The sequence below is a fragment of the Accipiter gentilis genome, chromosome 28 (assembly GCF_929443795.1).
Source record: "Accipiter gentilis chromosome 28, bAccGen1.1, whole genome shotgun sequence".
In the NCBI taxonomy this organism is placed as follows: Eukaryota; Metazoa; Chordata; class Aves; order Accipitriformes; family Accipitridae; genus Astur; species Astur gentilis.
The window spans coordinates 12,420,369-12,439,238 of record NC_064907.1 but is presented as its reverse complement, the minus strand read 5'-3'; the positions used below and the strand labels follow the sequence as shown (position 1 = coordinate 12,439,238).

Below are 18,870 nucleotides of genomic sequence, written 5' to 3'. Positions count from 1 at the left end.
AAGAATTTGTTTATCTGTGTTTTCTTTCTAGTTAAAAACTGGTTTTGAAAAGAGATGTCTACAAAAAAAGTCATGAAACACATTGAGAGGAACACTGTTAATTAAGGTATGGAAGGTGGGGCTGCTCCCAAGTTGTGACTAATCTTTCAGGCTTCCCTCCCTTGAATGAACTACAAGAGAGGAAAAATGTCTTGTGTATAATTAAGTAGCATGTGCTTCTCCTTGTGATAAGAATACTCGTTTTCCAGACTCAAGTTCACAGACAGCTATCTTTTTGTCTTTTTTTCTTTTCTTGTGTGTTTCCAATGCAAAGAATTCCTCCTCAAAAAATAGCGTCAAACTTTATTTTTAGGAGACTTTTTAGACAAGACCATTAGCCCATCTTACTCTATCAGTCCAAGTGCATTCTTGGGCTTGTATTCTGTCTTGTACATAGGAGGTCTTTGAACCTTTGTGGAAAGAAGCCTACATGTACAACAAAAACATCCTCTTTAGTCAAGAAGTGAGAAACTGAAAACAGACACCGAACAGTAATCTCCAATAACCTTCTGACATCAAACGATTCCCAGTACAGTCACGTATTTAACTTCCCATGCTGCACTTAGCGCAGCTGACTTGAAAGACCCCTTGAAGGTGGTTTGGTTTCTGAGTGTCCAGACATGCAGATGTGCGCGTGAAACAAACTGGCCACCTTGCTAACGGACGGCCTGATTAGCTTGATTAGCTATCGGTTCACATGGCCAGTTTGTTGTACGGCACATCCCTGTATCTTCATGCATTTGCGGAAGTAGTAATCATTTCAGGTTTTTGAAAGAGATCAGAAAAAAGTTTTCCAGGCCAAGTCATCCACTGCCACCACAGTACTCAGGTGTCTGCAGCGATAATATCCTATCTGCAAAAAGTTGTACCATGAATTTAAAAGAAAAGCAAAAAAGTAAGTTTCTACCAACAGTGCAATACATTACTAACCTCAATGAACCATCTGCTGTCTAAAAAAAACCACCTAAAAACTTTTAAATGCAACCACTCCTGTCTAGATTTAGCCTGGTTAAGTTAGAATTTAAAGTCAGACCTCTAGATTGCAAACTCTTTCACCTCTCTTACATAATATATCAAAAACAGTTTTCCCAATAAAGTGTTAACTGTGAAAATGTAACCCATCAGAATAAAAGTGTTTCAAATCAACTGAGTGTGTTTTTTGCTTTTTGCTGATAATTTTAACTCCCCTCCCCCCTTAAATGTTAACAAATAAAGCTTTCCACAGTTTGCGTTACTTGCAAGAAACTGTCCTTCGAGCCAGCCGAGAACTAGTTTAAAGTACTTGCGGTTCAATCAGTTAAATATTTGTATATCACATGTAAGCAGAATGGATTTCACCATATCAGCAAACATTTTAAAATCTTTATTTCCACATATACCCCTACTTAGGGAAGAAGCAATTTTTTGGTAGCTCCTTCTAAGCAAAAATCAGAACATAGTATCTGCCAGGCAGTAGCACCATGGTTGTAACACACCTAAAAATTAAGCCAAACTTCATTCACATGAGATGGAAGTGACTACACTGCATGAAAGTCCTCAAAACTACAGAATTCAAATATACTTGTAACTCTGAGATTAGGCACTTCAGCTTCTCAATCCCTTTACTGTAACCATAGTGTAGTCATCATAACGGGTCTCACATTATATGACCGTACTGCATGTATCAAGTAATGTGACTTAATATTTGGCAAAGTCTTTATTTAACAGTTTTGCTGCAGGAAGATAAACCCACAAAAATCAAAACAGTGAGTTAAAGATACCAAATAATGTAATAAGGGTTCTGTAATTTCCTTTATGGAGAAAAAAGGAACAAAACAAAAGCAAAGCTGGGCTGGAAGAGGAAGATATTTGGTTTCCACTGAAAGCCAACCCTCTTGAAAAAAGTCCCACGTACCACATAAACCCTACCAAGCTCTCACGGAGCATGAGCAGCAGTGAAAGCAGATCCAGGTCCAATCCTGTAACAGCATTACTAATAATAGGAAAGCTTTAATTTAAGGGGTTTTGCTGAGAAGCATCATGTAAATTAAACCCCGACACTAGTTGTTGTTCAACGTCTGTGTGAAACAGCTACTGAAACTCATTCAGAAAGAAGAAAACATTGAGACCAAGTAGCTAGAGCAATGTCGATTATCACTGAAATCACGAGTTAGACTCAGATATGAAAAGGTCTTCAGACACATAAATAACCTAAGTATCTGACACTGAGCTAAAAAACCTAGTGTTTAAAGTTTAGGACAGTTCCCAGGTCTCTCTGGCCTGAAAAAAATTCAGGTTTTTTTTCAAGGGCATCTTGTTGCCATCTGTTCCTGGAAAAGATAATTTTGCAGTTAGAGAAGCATAAATTTGCACCCTAAAGTTTCTTTCATAAGGTACTGAAATGGGTACTTGTTCTCTTTGCTGAAGGGAAATCAAGAAAAGAATCTTTTAACATCAGTGCTCCTGAAGAAAAAGAGGACCAGCAGCACTTTCTAGAAAGTCTGGGGAGACACCAATTTTCATCAACTTCACACACCGAGCAGCCATATTCCATGTCAGAAGTGTTTCATACAATCACTTGAGTCTAAAATACTGTCAAATGTTTAAAAAAAGCCCTTGTTTTTCACTTTAGAGTCTGAAACTTCTGCTATCACTAACTGCAAGCGACGAGAAACAGTTTTGCTGCGATAACTTATCTAATATGTATTTGTTATAACAGTAAGAATGACTCAGCCTTTAGCAGCAAATTGGAAAGCAAACAAATTCACGAATCGACCGGTGTGTCATAATATACATTGCTTTTGCCAGTTAGTGTGACAATTCCCTGTCCCCAATTGAACTATGATAAGGAAAGTCATAAAACTTCACAATTTACAGGACATGGGAAATATATTGCTTTGTGAAACAATATGAAGTGAGTTCATGTCAAACTGTCATGTACTGCAAGATTACCCACATGGAAAAAGTGACCCAGGTAAATAATGAAGTCACATACTTTTGTTGTTGTTTTAACATTTTACTGTAAAAAATAAGCAAGCAAATACATGTATGCTAAGCAGAGAGAAAATCTGGGGTTTGTGACTTTTCTTTTAAACACTATTAATGGCAGTCAGGAGAGCCAGGCATTTGAGACCAGAACGTCCAAGATTCCTTAACATTTTGGACTATGAACAATAAAATTGTTAGCTCTTCAAAACAAAAAGCTACCTGTCTCATTAGTTCTCCCATAAAAGTAATCTATGAATTCAATTCAAGGCATTAGTTGCTTCTCAAGGTCTCTCCTTTCATGCTTCTTGGGCATTATAATTTTTAAGCACTCAGTAATCTTAATTTCTGCAAAGAATACATTTAAATCACACTCTGGATTTGTTCACCCACTGGATTCCTTTGCCAACACTTTTAATATTAACCTTCTTTAACCCAACAGCATTCTCTTTTAGTCTGAGCTCTCATGCCTAGCACGAGTGCTGTCCTAAGATACCCTCTGGAATTCATGAGTAATGGAGAAAGCATGAAAGCACCCTCACCACTCCTCGATCCGCCCCAACTTGTGTCTATCAAACCAAAGTACTCACGCACTTCAGAAGCTGCTGATCCCTCATTCACATACAGATGTTCTACTTGCAAATGTTTAACTCTGGAAAATTAACTTTAGGCCATCAGCCCAAACGAGCAACATTGAGTTGTTAACAGAAGAACTAATTGAAACCACAGATTTTCTGCAAAGCATTGGCATCCTTAGTGTATCAGCCATTACTCCCGTTAACAATTAAATGCATGAAGGTAACATCAGGGGGAATAATCCCTAGTGCATATGGTTTTGTTCACTATGTAAGGAGGCATCAGTGCAGCTGAAAACGTGATTTCATTTGGGAGTAGCCTCGACCTCCTTTCACAGGGAAGTATGACAGCCACACCCGTATATAAAGAAGGAAGACTTGCAGGTAAACAGACTGAAGCTTTTTCCTCTATCCTCTCCATTCTTCTCAAAGCAACATACCTGCAAGTTTAGGTATTGTTCCTTAAAAAAAGGAAGCAATAAAAGCAAACTCTTAGGGAAGAGCGGAAAATACCAGTTACATGACAACGTAAAATTCCTTAAGGGGAAAAAAACCCAAAACCCGAACCACAAACATAGAACGGAGAGAGGACATGTTCTGTCATATTAATCTATTAATGTAAAAGAACTTTATTGTTCAGCTTGGATTAAAGAAAGCTGCATCAGTCAAGGAGATGTCACTTTTGCTGTTTGCTGAAGGAACTGCAAATCTCAGTGAGCAAAACAAGATGTCTAAATGCAAGATCAATTACTTCCTACCAAAATTTATTAGATGCTCTCACAAAGACTTCACTGCAAATCCTTGGCATGGGTCATCTGACAGATTATTCAAAGAAAGAGGAAAAAAAACCAACCCACACAACCCAAAACCACAAATGACACACCACTGCAATGAAAAACCAAATAAAATAATAATAAAAAAAAATCTGATCTGTCCCTGTTTGGTCCATCTGTGATGTATTCTAGTTCAAGAATGTGTTCATCCCTGACAAACAGGGAAAACAAACAGTCCTGAGGAAATACATTTCAGCCGAAGCACATGTCAGTTTAAAATTTTTCACAAGGTGTACAAAATAACAATCAAATTGAAGGGAAAGACGACTGTACCGGTACTACCTTGTGTGAGCAGTGGCAAGGTTACTGACTTAAACATACTAACATGGTACAACTTGGCTTGGATTTCTAACTCTTCTCCTGCAAGTTCTTCATAAGCGTAGACAAAAACTTGGAACAGAAAGAAAGCATAAACAGGGAGAAACTGCTGTCAGCCTTTACTCAAAACAGAGGAAGCTGAAAGGGGTAAAATGAACTCTTTGGGACACAGCTAATCCAAGTATTTCTATACTAACTTTCATCTGAGTAAAACTTTATGCTGATATCCTCCATTATCTAGTAAGCAAGGCTAGAGAACCAAGTTGTCACACGAGTCAACGCGATGAAACTAGAAAAGCTGGAGAGAATTATCAGCCCCTGCAAAGCTTCCCTCATTAAAAATCCATGCCTTGCAATCATGGTCAACTGGAGAACCTGCAGGAAGAAAGCAAACTACTACTTATGGGCTTAAAAATTAAACAATGCAGTAGTTCACACGTCCCCAGGAGAGAATGGGAATCTGGAAATTTGAGTTAGAAGCTAACATAAAGAAGACTGACACACTGCAGCACTTGGAATCATTTATCTTTAAGTCCTCTCTCCTAAGTTACCACTATAGACATTGAATTTGTCTATTAGCAAAGGAGTATGAGCTATTATTTTCTGTGGCATTTTTCTTTGCAGATATAGTAAAACACCTAGCTGCAGATTAAGAAAAAACAAACAACCCAAAACCCCCCAACTACTTCAAACACCCACTATTTGGGTCATCTTCTGGCAAGCACAGAGTAAGCTGCTCTTCTAGGAAAAAACTGAAGGCAAGAACGGCAAGCACGGGTCACCCCTCTCCTCTGGGTGCTGAAGGCAGCAGCAGAAGTTTTACCAGGACAGTAGGCTCAGCAAAGCTGCCAGCTCTTGAGCTGGGAAAGGGGAGGCAAGCTGAACTGGGAACAGCGATGAAAAATGAACTCAGATAGGAAGGGAGAGGGGAAAAAATGAGAGCTGACATAGCTGCTTACACTATAAATAGAATCAGCACACGGCTATGTGCACGAATTATGTCTTCCATGAGCTCCTAGGGAGCTCAGAAACTAATGGTAACCTGACCTACCTCACTCCTTACCAGGCCTTTCAATGCAATGGCGAATACAAGATTTCTACCTGCTTTGATAGAACCACATTTTGCAAGCATGCAAAATCAAACAACATAACATACCGTTAAAAGTTTGGCACAATAGCATTGCTTATTTCTAACTTGTCAATCAGATGTTGATTTCTCAGACTGCAGTTCAGAGAAAGCTTTGCCAACCTAGCAGTTCAGTGGCAGGCTCTACAACTTCTCTTCAAATTAAGTCACTGCTTTGCTCTTCAGTTTTATGTGACGTTTACCTGCTTGCAACACTCACTTCACTCATCCTAATAAACTGACGCAAATCAGAAGGCAGAAACTTTCATGCTGGTTCAGTGGCCGTGCTCAGCCCAGCACTCCAGGGCCAGAAGACCCACATGGAGTTTGGATCCAAACACCTTGAATGTAACCAGGGTGCTCCTCAGCAAACAAGCTTAGGTATTTTACGCTGTAGCCACATTAAGTTTGGTACTCCCCCTTTACCGTTCAATTCTAATTGCGCTCAACAGCAAGATCACACAAAGTTGATTTCCAAACAGCATTCTTTTCATTCATGCATGTGCGTAGGCTCTAAGAAATGTTCATGAGCTCTTGAATCGCTGAAGAAATGTGCATACAAGTTCGAATAATTCATCAGTTCTCCCAAATGGCACAGGAAAAAAACCCAGAACTGCAGTTGCTTAAGTCTGATATTCAGGAAATAACTGTGAATGTGGGATGTGCTGACACTTTGATGAATACGGCTAATAAATAAAAAACTTGCATAGGATAGAGAAGCTCCCGTGAAACTATCAAGAGCCACCACCCTGGGGGAGATGGTGGAGATTCTCGCGCGGGGACAGAAGGCACATCCCCTGCATGGAGGCTTGGACTGAGCCCTGAGGAAAGCAGGGCAATCGGAGAAATGCATCTCAAAAGATGAACCAATGAGCAACTGAAACCAGTGTTACAGACAGACATAACAGGAAGACTTAAAAAATACACTTCCTAACTCCCAGCTGAAGTCCTGCAGCCCCCACTGCTACTAAACTGAGATAACAACATTTAAACATTAACGAGGTTCTCTCTGCTCTCCTGTACCTGAGCTTGTAAAGGTGCAAGTCTCAAATCTCCAAAGGCAAAGACAAGAGATCGCTGAGTTAGCTTAAAAGCTTCAGGGGAAAAAATAAAGATTCTATCTTCCTTAATAGTTAACACATTAGCATTTTCCAGCCTACTAGCCGAGTTAGGCAGGACATGCGTATTCTCAAAATTGTGCCATTTCAACCAAAAGATGCTGGTTTAAAATTGAATCAGTGAAATGGATGCAAATAACCTCACAGCTGCCCTTCAATCTTACGAAGGCCTAGCTTCCATTAACTTAATCTAACTGCTTATCAGGAAAATAAATTAGGAAAATAAAACTGGGTTCAAATACAAAAAAGTATACAGAGTTGTGCACTGGTTTAAACACAGTATTAAAAAAAAGTGAAGTTTATCTAATGCATCTCTGAATATAAACAATGTCTTCAAGCCTAAACCACCTGCATTCCCTTAAAAAAACTCCCAACATTTAATATGAGCACATCCAAGCTATGTTAGTGCTTCAAAGCACTAATAGCTCCCCTAAGGTTCAACATGACACATTCTGATAGTTTTGATACCAAAGTCTACTACAAACTTAGAAAAAAGTTAACAAACTAGAACTAATGGAAAAAAACCCAACCCAAAACAGATATACCTAATCGAGGCTTCCCAAAGAAGGTAGATGAAAAGCACCATCACCAGGGGCAGAAAGTTTTCTCTTAAAAGCCTACAAGCAAACACAACACTCGACTTTGCAGCTGAGAAGGGTTTAAAGCATACTTTGATTTGTGCCAGCCTAAATCTGTCCACATTACGATTAAATAAGTTGACCAATACACTTCAGGTTCAGACAACTGTTGAATAATGTAAGATGTGTTTGTGGAATTGGCTGGCCTCCATGGATAACTCCCCATTCCCTCCAAGAGAAGCAGACTGGTGACTCAAGTGTTTTGGCACTGTACAAAAATTTGACAGAGAAGTCAATCAACACAAATTTTAAGAGCCTGTTTTTAACTTAACCTCATAATGCTTTGAAATGAATGATACCATTTAGAAAATAAGTACTTTGAAACCTTTTCCCCCCCAAGATGGGGCACAATGTTCTGCTCTCACATGAGACTAGTCAACTTCTAGTTTCATTACTAACCATTCAAAAAGAGCACACAGAAGCAACATCTTTAAGAACTAAAAATAACACAACACTAAACCAAATTACAGCGCAGTGCACTAAAATAGTAAGAAGTTAAGTCTCATTCAGCTACATCACTTAAAATATATTCTGACAGGAGTTTGTGCACACCAGATTTCCAGAGCCAACCACATGACATGCAGGCACACTGATGGATGACACGTGAAAAAGCGTGGTTACCTATTTTAAGATTATTACATACAATCAGTGATACAATCAGTGAATTTGTTCAGTTGCGAGAGATCTACTGGTTAAGCTGAACTTACATTACCTTAAAAATAAAGCATGCACACTAGCCCAGACTTCAAAGCTGGAGACTTTTTATACTTCTTAATACCAGCAGAGGCTGGGAAGGAAGAAACCATAAGGATTAAGGGCAGGCAAGAGGTGGTTGGTTTTTGTTTTTAAATAAAACCTCACTGTAATATCTGTGAAAGTGAATGGCTGAGAGAGCTGCCATTTAAAGAATATCACTCATCATCACTACCATTCTCCTCCCAAGACTATACATACTGAGAACTTCTTCCCTATAGAAGAAACGAAACTGTACATGATAATTTTGCTAAATACTAGGATATATATACACACATACACACACATAAAGGACCAATTTTAGTTATTTCACTTCTTACTTAAAACTGTAATCTTGTTTCTGCTTTAAGGAGCAAAATAACCATATAACTGAAATCTAGCTTGCAGGAAAGGTATCTTTATGTAAATCTGAATGTTGTGCAACTGCATAGTAATAGGATTGCATGTTTAATACCATGGTTAGCCAGATACTTGAAGGTACTTGTGTATGGTAAGTATCTTAAGTTTACTGCATCTACATGAACATTTACAGAAGTGTCCAAGTCCAGGTCTCAGCCACCACCTCTAGATTTTAACCACAGAAAGATTACTGCCATAAACAGTACATTGAGGAAAATTATTTTTAAAATCGTTTTTAATGATATTTGCGCGGGGACATGCATGATTCAGCATGCCTACAACATTCCAAACTTGACACCATACACTACGGCATTCATTCCTACTATTAGGAGTCCAAACAATTCTTTGAAATTATCTATAAATTAAAAAAACAAATAACTCTGCACTGAAACACTAATAGACAAAGTGTTGCTTTAATTTATATTCATACTGCACAAAAGTCTGAGTAAGGTTTAAAGCCAAATAGCAATGAACAGCCTGTAATACGCTTTCAAGTCACCTACAATTTAAATCCAAGAAATGCTGACTCTGCCCATACTGCTTTTTATGGGCTTTCACACATAAACTGTCTCCATCCAAGCCCTTCTTTACAATCCCACCATCGCACTGTAATAAGGCCTCTCTCCCAGCTGGTATAAACAACATTTGGGGTTTTTTGGGTTTTAACCAGATCACCCAGCGTATCCAGTTCAAATGTAAGCAGGCATTATACAAACCCACCGGTGTTCCAGCTGTGTCAGGCTCCCACCAGTGCTTGGGGAAAGCCTTGGGGAACAGCTGTGGCCAGGCAGAGCTGAAAGTTGACCATAAACGCCAGGAGCAGGACTGCTGACGTTGGCATGTGAGTCAGAAAAGCGATTCCAAAACCCGCTGCTTCCACATACATCCCAGCAGAGCCAGCCACGTTATTTCACGTTAAGGAGTCATTCTGTTGCGACAGGGCAGCTCAGGAACGCGATGTATTTGCTCTAGGAGTATGTGGCCACGAGAAAGAAACACCTGAGGAAACTGCCTGTTCTCATGTGGCTGACACAAAAGCCCCACCGTCTTCTTAAACACCAATGCAGCTGACTACAGCAAATTTATGCTCATGGCAGAAACAAGATCATCTTTAGGTCAGGACCTCCTGCAGAGAGCAGAGCTCCCTGGTGCTGCTCCAACAGGCTTTCGCCCACTCTTCCCATCAATCACAACCACTTATGGCCGGAGAGACCAGCGTGATGGAAAAACTCAACACCCTCATACCTTCAGAAGAATGAAACATGCTGCAGTACCAACTATCAATTGATTAAAAGGAACCCATCTGGTTTATTCCAAGTCCGTTTATACTTTGCATTAGGAAAATGCCATGAAAACAACCAATCCAGGCAAAAAAGATTACCTACTTTTGTCCTTGTCACTATTTCAGTGACAAAAACAATATTTTATATATTCATCAAATTACTCACCCTTCCTAAAAGGCAAGTAGGCTTCTCCACAGATGGGCCCCTTTCTGTGAACAACTAAAACAGCTGTTGATGCTATCTGTCAAGGCTCCTGTCAATCAACATTGCTATGACTATCTGTAATTCAAACAAGTATCATGGTTAGAAGTAGGCTGCTAACCTCAAACGCTGAATTTTCCAATCTAAAAATCAGAAGGTGGCAGAAACCAAACTCCACACAACGTGATGATGTAAGCAGAAAAGCCATAGCGTACAAAACCTGACAGGAACAAGAAGAAAGCCTCTCTGAAACAACTTGTCACTGAGATTTTTTTCCTCTTTCAAGGCATTCAGAAGAGTACAGAACCAGGACTTCTCTCCCCACATACTCACACGGGAAGTTAGAAATCCTAACACCGGCTGAGTCAGCATGCAAACAGTGCAGCCAGTACTTACATACTCTTAAACCTTCTTAAAAACACCATGTTTAATAAAAAAGGGAAGCACATTGTTCCACATCCCACCCAGAAATGATGGATTTCAAGACCGGACATGCACATCTCATTCTCTCACGTTTCTGCAGAAACGTTTTTCTGTATGTCCCTAAAAACCCAGTCAGCAGGAACTTTTCTGGTAAACCAAAGGACAGTTAAGGCTTTACAATCTACCATACCCACTACGGAGAGACTGCCAGGATTAGCAGTAGTAGCCTACAGAGGTGTCACGTCAGACCATGACAACTGATCCACAGGACATATTTATGCAGCCTACACTCAAGATCTGCAGAGCTTAAGTTTTGGTTTTTTTCAAAGCTTCTTCCCAGCTTTAAGTTGTAACAAAAAACCAAAACAAAACAAAACAAAAAAAACACAAAAAACAAAACCCCAACAATAACAAAAGATAAATAAAAACAATACATGCAAGAACATAATAAAACTGTTTGCCTCAGTCTATAAACACCCTGAAACAACTCAAGGATATGAACTCCTCATCATCTTAAGCAGCAGCAGTGGAAATTACTGATGGACAAAGTACAGTGAAACAAAACGAAGATGAAGAAAGAGAAGCAGACAGCAGAAGGAATAGCAGCACTGACAAAAGTCTGCATTACCGGAAGGGGGAAAATAATGCTGAGTGCCATGAGAACTCAGGAACAAGTGGAACAGTCAGTTCTGCAAAATACTATGAGATTAGATTTCTATACAAGAAATCAACTTCCCCTTCAAGTCAGCAGGCAATCATTTCAGATTTTAGGGTTGGCAGAAGTGTATTTTTCAGCCACAGACCCTATTTTAAAACGAAATTCCTACATCATTACTGAAAATAAACAACAGGTGTTCTAAACCACGTATCTATTATTGTACACTAACAGTGGATAGTAGTTCTGAATAGGAAACAGCATTTCAGGAAATTACTTGTGGGCAGCCAACTGATTTACTCCTATTACATGTAGCAGACGGCCCTGTATCTTTACACTAAAGACACTACAGATCCCAGAACTCGCTCTGCATCCTCTCTAAGTCTTCACCTGATCTGAGATGAGCAACCAAAGAAGAGGAAAACCGATTCTGAAGCCAGAGAACAGCTGAAGGGAAGAAGAGGAAGAGGAGGAGTAGGTAAGGACCCGAGGACAGCAGAGGTGCTTGCCAACCATGTGCTGCGATAGCAAAGGGAGCAAGTTCCACGGCATGGGTTTTAATTGCGACTGCCCTGCTGCTAACCCCATGACATCAAGCTGCAAGCACTAACTGAGATACCCCGTCAGGCCTCAGCTATCATTGCTTTTCTGTGTCCTCCGGTCTCTTAATCAACCACGCTACGAAACATCTTGGACATCGGAGGTTACTGTGAGCCCACAGAATTGCAACTGAAAACGAAGAAAAAAGCCACTGCTCCATGCACAGCAGAGTACTATCATGCTCATATCCACCCACTGCATGCAGAAGGCTGCTCGCATAATCTGTCTCCCAGATAAAATGTTCACACAGAGTGGCCTTGCAAAAAGCTAACTACCTCCAGCCCGTCTGCATCTCTCTGAACGGCAGCTCTGCCCTCAAGCATATCGACTGGTCCCCCAGCTTGGCACACACCAGTGCCCTGAAGTGCCAGTAAAGAGACTGTAATATATTTTATTCCCAGGATCAATACAAACAATGATGCTATGCAGCTACCAGCAAGCCGACTGAAAGTTACTCCAGAATTTACTTCCTCTGTAAAGGCAACCTTAATTAACGGTTCCCAAGCCAAGATAACCCTTCCTTCCAAATGAAGGACAGACGATGAAAAAAGTAGAAGAGATTTTTCAAAGAGAGAAATCTCAAAGGGAGTCCATCTTTCCATCACTGGTAAATTCTGCTCCTCACTGAGATCCTGAAGAATTCCATCACTCCCTCTAGAAAGCTGTACCCAAAGGGGGGGTGGGAGGGAGGGGGAACGGGGAGGAGAAAGAAACAAACAAACAAACAAAGTGTTTTGGAATTTTCATTCACTCAAAGGCAATTTTTTCTCTGGGTTTTTACTATGGAGCTATTACTAGTTGAACTGCAGAAGCTGAAGCCTCAAGGGTGAGGAAGGATCACTTGTTACTAGCTTTGTCTTTCAATGGGTGTGTACCTTCAAAGTAGCAGGATGTGAGTGTAGAAAGGGTAAAAGGCACAGTAAAAAGTCAGAAACAACACCTCTGCAACATTCATGTTGCTATATGAGAAGACTAAACCGAAAACAAAGCTAGTTGATAGTATCTTCTTTTACGTTTCCTGTCCCGCAGAGGAATATTATTTTCCATGTTTACAAGGCTCTTTATAAACTTATAGGACTAAATAGGTAAAAATAATATACGTTTATCTTATTACCTATATAGCTTACAATATAATTTTGGCGTAGCCTTTGGCTCATGAGAGAGACCACTCCTGTTTTCTATTTTCACTAAGGAAAATGACAAAGTCAGGACTCCAGTCTAGGAACTCCTGTGTTTTTCTTGAGTCTGTGCCAGCTGTTAGGAAGCCTTGGGGAGTCACTACATGTCATTTTCTCCAAGCTATAATGGAGATCTAATAAAAATTTACTCAAGGCATTAATTTTAATGCAAAAATTAGAAAGCTTTAAGCATGGATCTTGCTTCCAATGCATTCCAAAGTACTGGAACAGGCAAAGCAAAGAGCAATAAAATAGTAAATTGCAATAGGAATTTCACTACTGTAAACTAACCCCCTTTCAGTGAAAAATGAGGAGTTACCAGCAGGACCCTCACAGGACCTATACTTTTCATACATGACCTGGGAAAAGGGGGTGAGAAGCAGAGTGACAGTGTTTACATGCAGTACTGAAATAAGTTGCGTAATCCACCCTAGCCCTGACTGCAGAAAGGTGCACAGAAGGGCAAAACGATACCAAGTGCCCGGACAACAAAATGGCAGGTGAAATTCAGGAAACAGTAAGTGCAAAGGAATACCCTTGGCGCGGGGGGGGGAGAGAAAAAAAAAAGCCTCCTCATACACAGCGATGTCGTCTAAACTGGATAGTATGACTTTACAAAAAACTGTAGTAAATACAGGCTATTCTCCTAAGAACATCATCTCAGCACATACACAGCGATGTCATCTAAACTGGATAGCATGACTTTACAAAAAACTGTAGTAAATACAGGCCATTCTCCTAAGAACATCATCTCAGCACAGTAACAGAGGCAAGTGAAGTGTCATAAATCACTAGACAGGGAAAGACGACACAAAATACATCACTATGCCAGCATACAAATTCGTGATGTACTCAAATTCGTGATGTACTCATACGTTAACTACTGTAATTCCAGTTGCCTTTCTTTAAGGAGGGATTAGCATAGCCAGAAAAGCTGCACTGAAGGACAGCAGGAATGACCAGAAACGTGCTACAGTACCCATCTGAAGAAATACTAAAACTACAATTCTTCAGTTTAGGAAGGAAAAAGTGTCAGCTGAAAAATGTATGGAAGCAAATGCCTGACTTTTGAAACCATGAAAAGTAAAACTACTGGGAAATGAGTTTTTACAATACAGACTCTAGGAGACACTGAAATCACCAGGCAGTAGGTTTTAAACAAAAGGAAGTTCCTTTTCCACCTAGTCAAACTGAGGGACTCGTTGCTACAGGATGTCACAGAGGCCAAAAGTACAAATGGCTTTTAAAACAAGATTACATAAATTAATGGCAAGTACGTCCATTCATCTGTGTGTATTATGAGCAGTGGTCCAGATGCAACCTCTGGCTCAGAGCGTTCCTGAATTGCCAGAAGGTGGATGGTACATAAGAGCATCAGTCTATATAGATTTTGAAGCTTCATAGACGCACCACTTATTGATTATTTACAAGTACATAATGGTATGAATAGAGATAACAAACACTTGTGTGAAACAGAGATATCCGATAAGGAAGAACTCCCATCTAGCAACCATGAGAAGGCAACTTGCTACAATCTGAAACTCGTTAGTCAGAGTGCAAAATGGTCTTTGTTTTGAGCAGAGTGGGTCATCAGCATTTGAACAGTAACAATGGCTGGTTTATACTTTGTTTCACTGCATTTTTGATATTTTATTTTTTTCAGTAAGACTGGATACTCTTCAAAAACACATAGCTTTAACCTACAATTCAGGGATGGTCTAGCATCTACTTCATACAGAAGGTCACTTCAGATGAGCACAACTCCATCTGGCTTCAATTTGTGACTAGATATAGGGCACGGATGGTCAAACTGGCATCTCCTGAGAGGCATGGAGCCCTTATCTTTCAAACGCAGTCCTTGCAGAGGATAGCCCATCGACAGGGTGCCTGCAACTGCTGACTACCTGGCAGAGGGCACCAACCGAGGCAAGCCTAGTCCTCTGCACCCCTGCCAGGGGAAGCCCACCTCTCTCAAGACCTGCTCCTTCTCCCTTCTCCTCTCCCTCAACAGCAAAGGAACCCACCACTGCAGACCGAGGTCTCCAGGGGAGCGAGCACAGGGAGGAGGGAAGCGGGCAGGAGCAGCAAGTATGTACAGGGAATACAGATGAAAGAAAAATGGCTGGAAGTTAAATGGGGGGTGAGGATTGTAACTTGAGAGCTGCAGGGGTTTGATTTATACAACAGCCTGACAAAATAAATGAGCCTGACTCTTACCTGTTCAAAGGTTCCCTCCTCACACTTCTCTGAAACTGTTTTTAATGTTAAGTGGGTGGCATTTTTCTTAAGTAAAAGAAAATGTACTTAAAATAATTTTGTCCAGATGTTTGTTACAAATTTGCTACATAAAGTAAAAATATGGGAAATATTAAAGTCAAGCACTTTTTGGTAGTTCATGGCTTTGAAACAGCACATTTCACTTTTCTGCCTGTCTAGCAAAGAAAGCGTAGCTATCCCTGGTGCACTATGCCCTCTCACTATAGAAGAGGTCCCAAAATCACACATAACTTCAAAATAGTTTTGGAGAGAAAGTATGAGACCCCCTATAGATAAATAATTGATTTTAATTTCTTAAACTTTTGCTTATATCAGTCTTGTGAAGTGTACACATGCTTTACATCAGCAAGCTACCCTAGGACAGGACTGCATAATGGACATATGCGCATGTGAACTCTAAAACAGGCAACTGGGAGAAAACGGTGAATAGGCAGCAGCACAGACTGTAGTACAAGTGACCACCTGGATGACCAAAAGGGATCCAAACCAGGAATATTTGAAACTGTTACATTGCTTACATATCCAACCACCATGTTCCTTTAAGAAGCAAAGGACTACTAGTAGGAAGACAGACTTCTGGTCACTTCACTCAGAGATGCAATAAGCAGGACTTACTACTGACTGTACCATTGCTGGAAAAAAGCTATTTTAACAGACTGCAAAAATTGGCTGGTTTTGCACCTCCTCCACTCCAAACTGCAGTATTTTTTTTTCCACAGGAGGGCTGAAGTTGGCAGGCACCTCCAGAGTTCATCTGGTCCAGCCCCCTGCTCAGAGCTGGGTCACCCACAGCAGGCTGGGTGACCAGCAGTGGGGTTTCGAATGTCTCCGAGGATGGAGATTCCACAACCTGCTTCTCTGTTTGATCACCCTCACAGTGGAAAAAAACATTCCTTACGTTTAAATGGAATTTCTTGCATTTCAGCAAGCCCACTGCCTGGTCTCTGGGCACCGCTGAGAAGAGCCTGGCTCCCTCTTCTTCACTCCCCCCATCAGGTATCTGTACACACCGGTACGGTCCCCCTGCCACCTTCTCCTCTCCAGCATAAACAGCCCCAGCTCTCTCAGCCTCTCCCCATATGACCTGAAAAAGCAAATCCACTATTACGAAGAGAGCTACTGACTGGCTGATGCTGTGTCATATAGGGGCTAAAGAAGACACAAATAAGGTTAAGCCAAACAGAGCTACGATTAGCCAACATCTATTTCACTGGGCATCATACAATATGCCAGCTGAAACTGAGTCAGTTTAAGATGCCCTTATCAACCGGCCACAATTTCCTTTCTCACAGCAGCAAGGCTGCGTGCCAGCTGCCTGAACAACAATGCGGCAACCACTGGAGCTGGACGGGCGCGATGCCTTCAGCCGAGCACAGACCACAGGCTGTTTGAATACAGCAGAAGCTGTTGAAGGAGCTTGGTGTCCACGGCAAGCGTTAGCTGCTTGAACAGACGCTTGACTGGGACACAGAGCAGCAACAAGAAAGAGAGGTTATTAACCAACTATAAACTGGTTTGGAAGTCTTTCACGCACGGCATCCCTGGACTACTTCACAGTGCAGAGAACTTAAAACATATGACGATTTCTGCCTCAAAAATAGTACGGACCAAGTTTTCATCTACAGCAATTTAAATTCCACATTACCACAACAGTCAAGCTAGCCTATTGTAGCTTTTCAGTTTAATCTGACTAGTAACTTCAGGACTGTTCTAACTATATAGCTGCAGCCTTCTGAACTACGCAAGCAGGAGGATAACAGACTGCCACACCAGAAGGTCAGCAAGCCACAGCAGAAGTATGCCCAGCAGAGAAACCTACAGCCTCTGCCATTTCAAGCTATCAACAGAACAAAGTGATGTGAATTGACAATACAAGCTCCTCCTGTAAATAGATTTAAAATATCTTCATATTTAAAAAAAACACCAAACCAAGCAAATACATATAAGCCCCTCAAGCCTTCAGCCCGTTTGTTGCATTTTAAAACTTCTTACAGTCATCTGACAACCAATACAACAGTTCCTCCACCTTGTTAGGACCAAAAGGGAGAACAGGTTCCTGAACTCCCTCACTGCGTTCACCTTTCTATCATTTTCAACATAATGCTCGTTTCTGCTGAAACAAGGTGAGGCAGTCTCAGGCTCTGCTCTCACAGCAGCATGCTGGGGCCACATAGCAGCGTCTCCTCAAAGTTGTACATCACTTGTACAGCCCAGAACGCCTTCATGGTCAAACTATGTGCTCTGAGCTGGTCTGACCCTAAATTAACGTGTAAAATTAATCCCAGGGTATAAACCAGTCTTTTTCGTTTGGTGCCATAAATTACCATGCAGATATGGCTTTCATTTCTTTGTTAGAGCACGATGCACACAATGTCCATACCGACGTGCAGGCAGACACATTTCTACCCGATTCCTGTTCATAACATATGCTAACGAAAATACTCTTGAGTAGTTTTAAGTTAAATACCAAAGAACAAGAAAGTCTTCAAGTGCAAGCAGCTGTTACGTGCATAAAAGCATTTCTCTATTTTTGACAGACACTGCCCTGGAACAGCAAGTGAATTTGCTTTTGACCTGAAGCTTATGACTGCCGCTTACCAGCTAATTCTAGCACAAGCCTGCACTGAAAATATGCTTTATCAGCTATTTTTAACGAACAATCTTCAGAAACTTACAAAAATTTAATCTATGAGCACCAAATGACTTTTTAAAAAGGCCACAAAGACCCATGTTAGTCCTCCTTTTGAAGGGTATAAGTAATAAGTCACAAATGTGGCAGACAAAAAGGGTATCATAAATGACAATTAGCTGCAAAGTCAAATAACTTTACCGTTCTGTTCACTGAAAATACTGCTTTCAAAATATTATTTCCTTAGTGCAGTGTAAAACATATGCCAATGATTAAAGATCTTGTATTGATATACTCCAAATAAGTTTGTTTCCAAGAAACACCTGCACAGTCCTTGGATTGTCCACAGTCATTCCCTTACTGTAAAGTAAAATACAGCAGCACAAGAGACAGGGAGCCCCACAAGTGTCCCACTGAGGAATTAACTAACCAACCCATTCACAACAGTCCCAAACTGAATTTTGAACTGAAAAAAGTGCTGTCTTTGTACAAGAGCTCTCCAAGGAGCCTAATGAAAAACAATTTAGTTTCTTCTTGCCCATCCAGAAACTTTTGCTCTATAGAGAGCATCCGGTTTCCCTTTTATAAAACAAGTTTCCTTTCTGCTGCAGCAGAAAGCCTTCATTTAAGTAACAAGGTGAAACATAGCTTACTAGCTACAAGTATACTGTGTAAATACCTACAAGTACATACATACATACTACCAGTCAGTAAAGGACAACATGGTAGCAACTAGAAAGACAGCATTTTGCAAAATTCCCGTAGCAACCTAGCCTGTTCCAAGCCAAAAGCTGTCAGATATAAACCAGGACGGACTAAACACCACAACTGAATTACAAACATGAACGCAGATAAGTATCA

The 18,870-nt window shown here is 40.6% G+C and overlaps 1 protein-coding gene across 4 annotated transcripts in view; it reads right to left on the bottom strand.

Moving 5' to 3' along the window:
- The window catches only part of EGLN1 (egl-9 family hypoxia inducible factor 1), a 595,298-nt gene that overhangs the window by 567,105 nt on the left and 9,323 nt on the right, over positions 1-18,870 (bottom strand). The window lies entirely within an intron of this gene.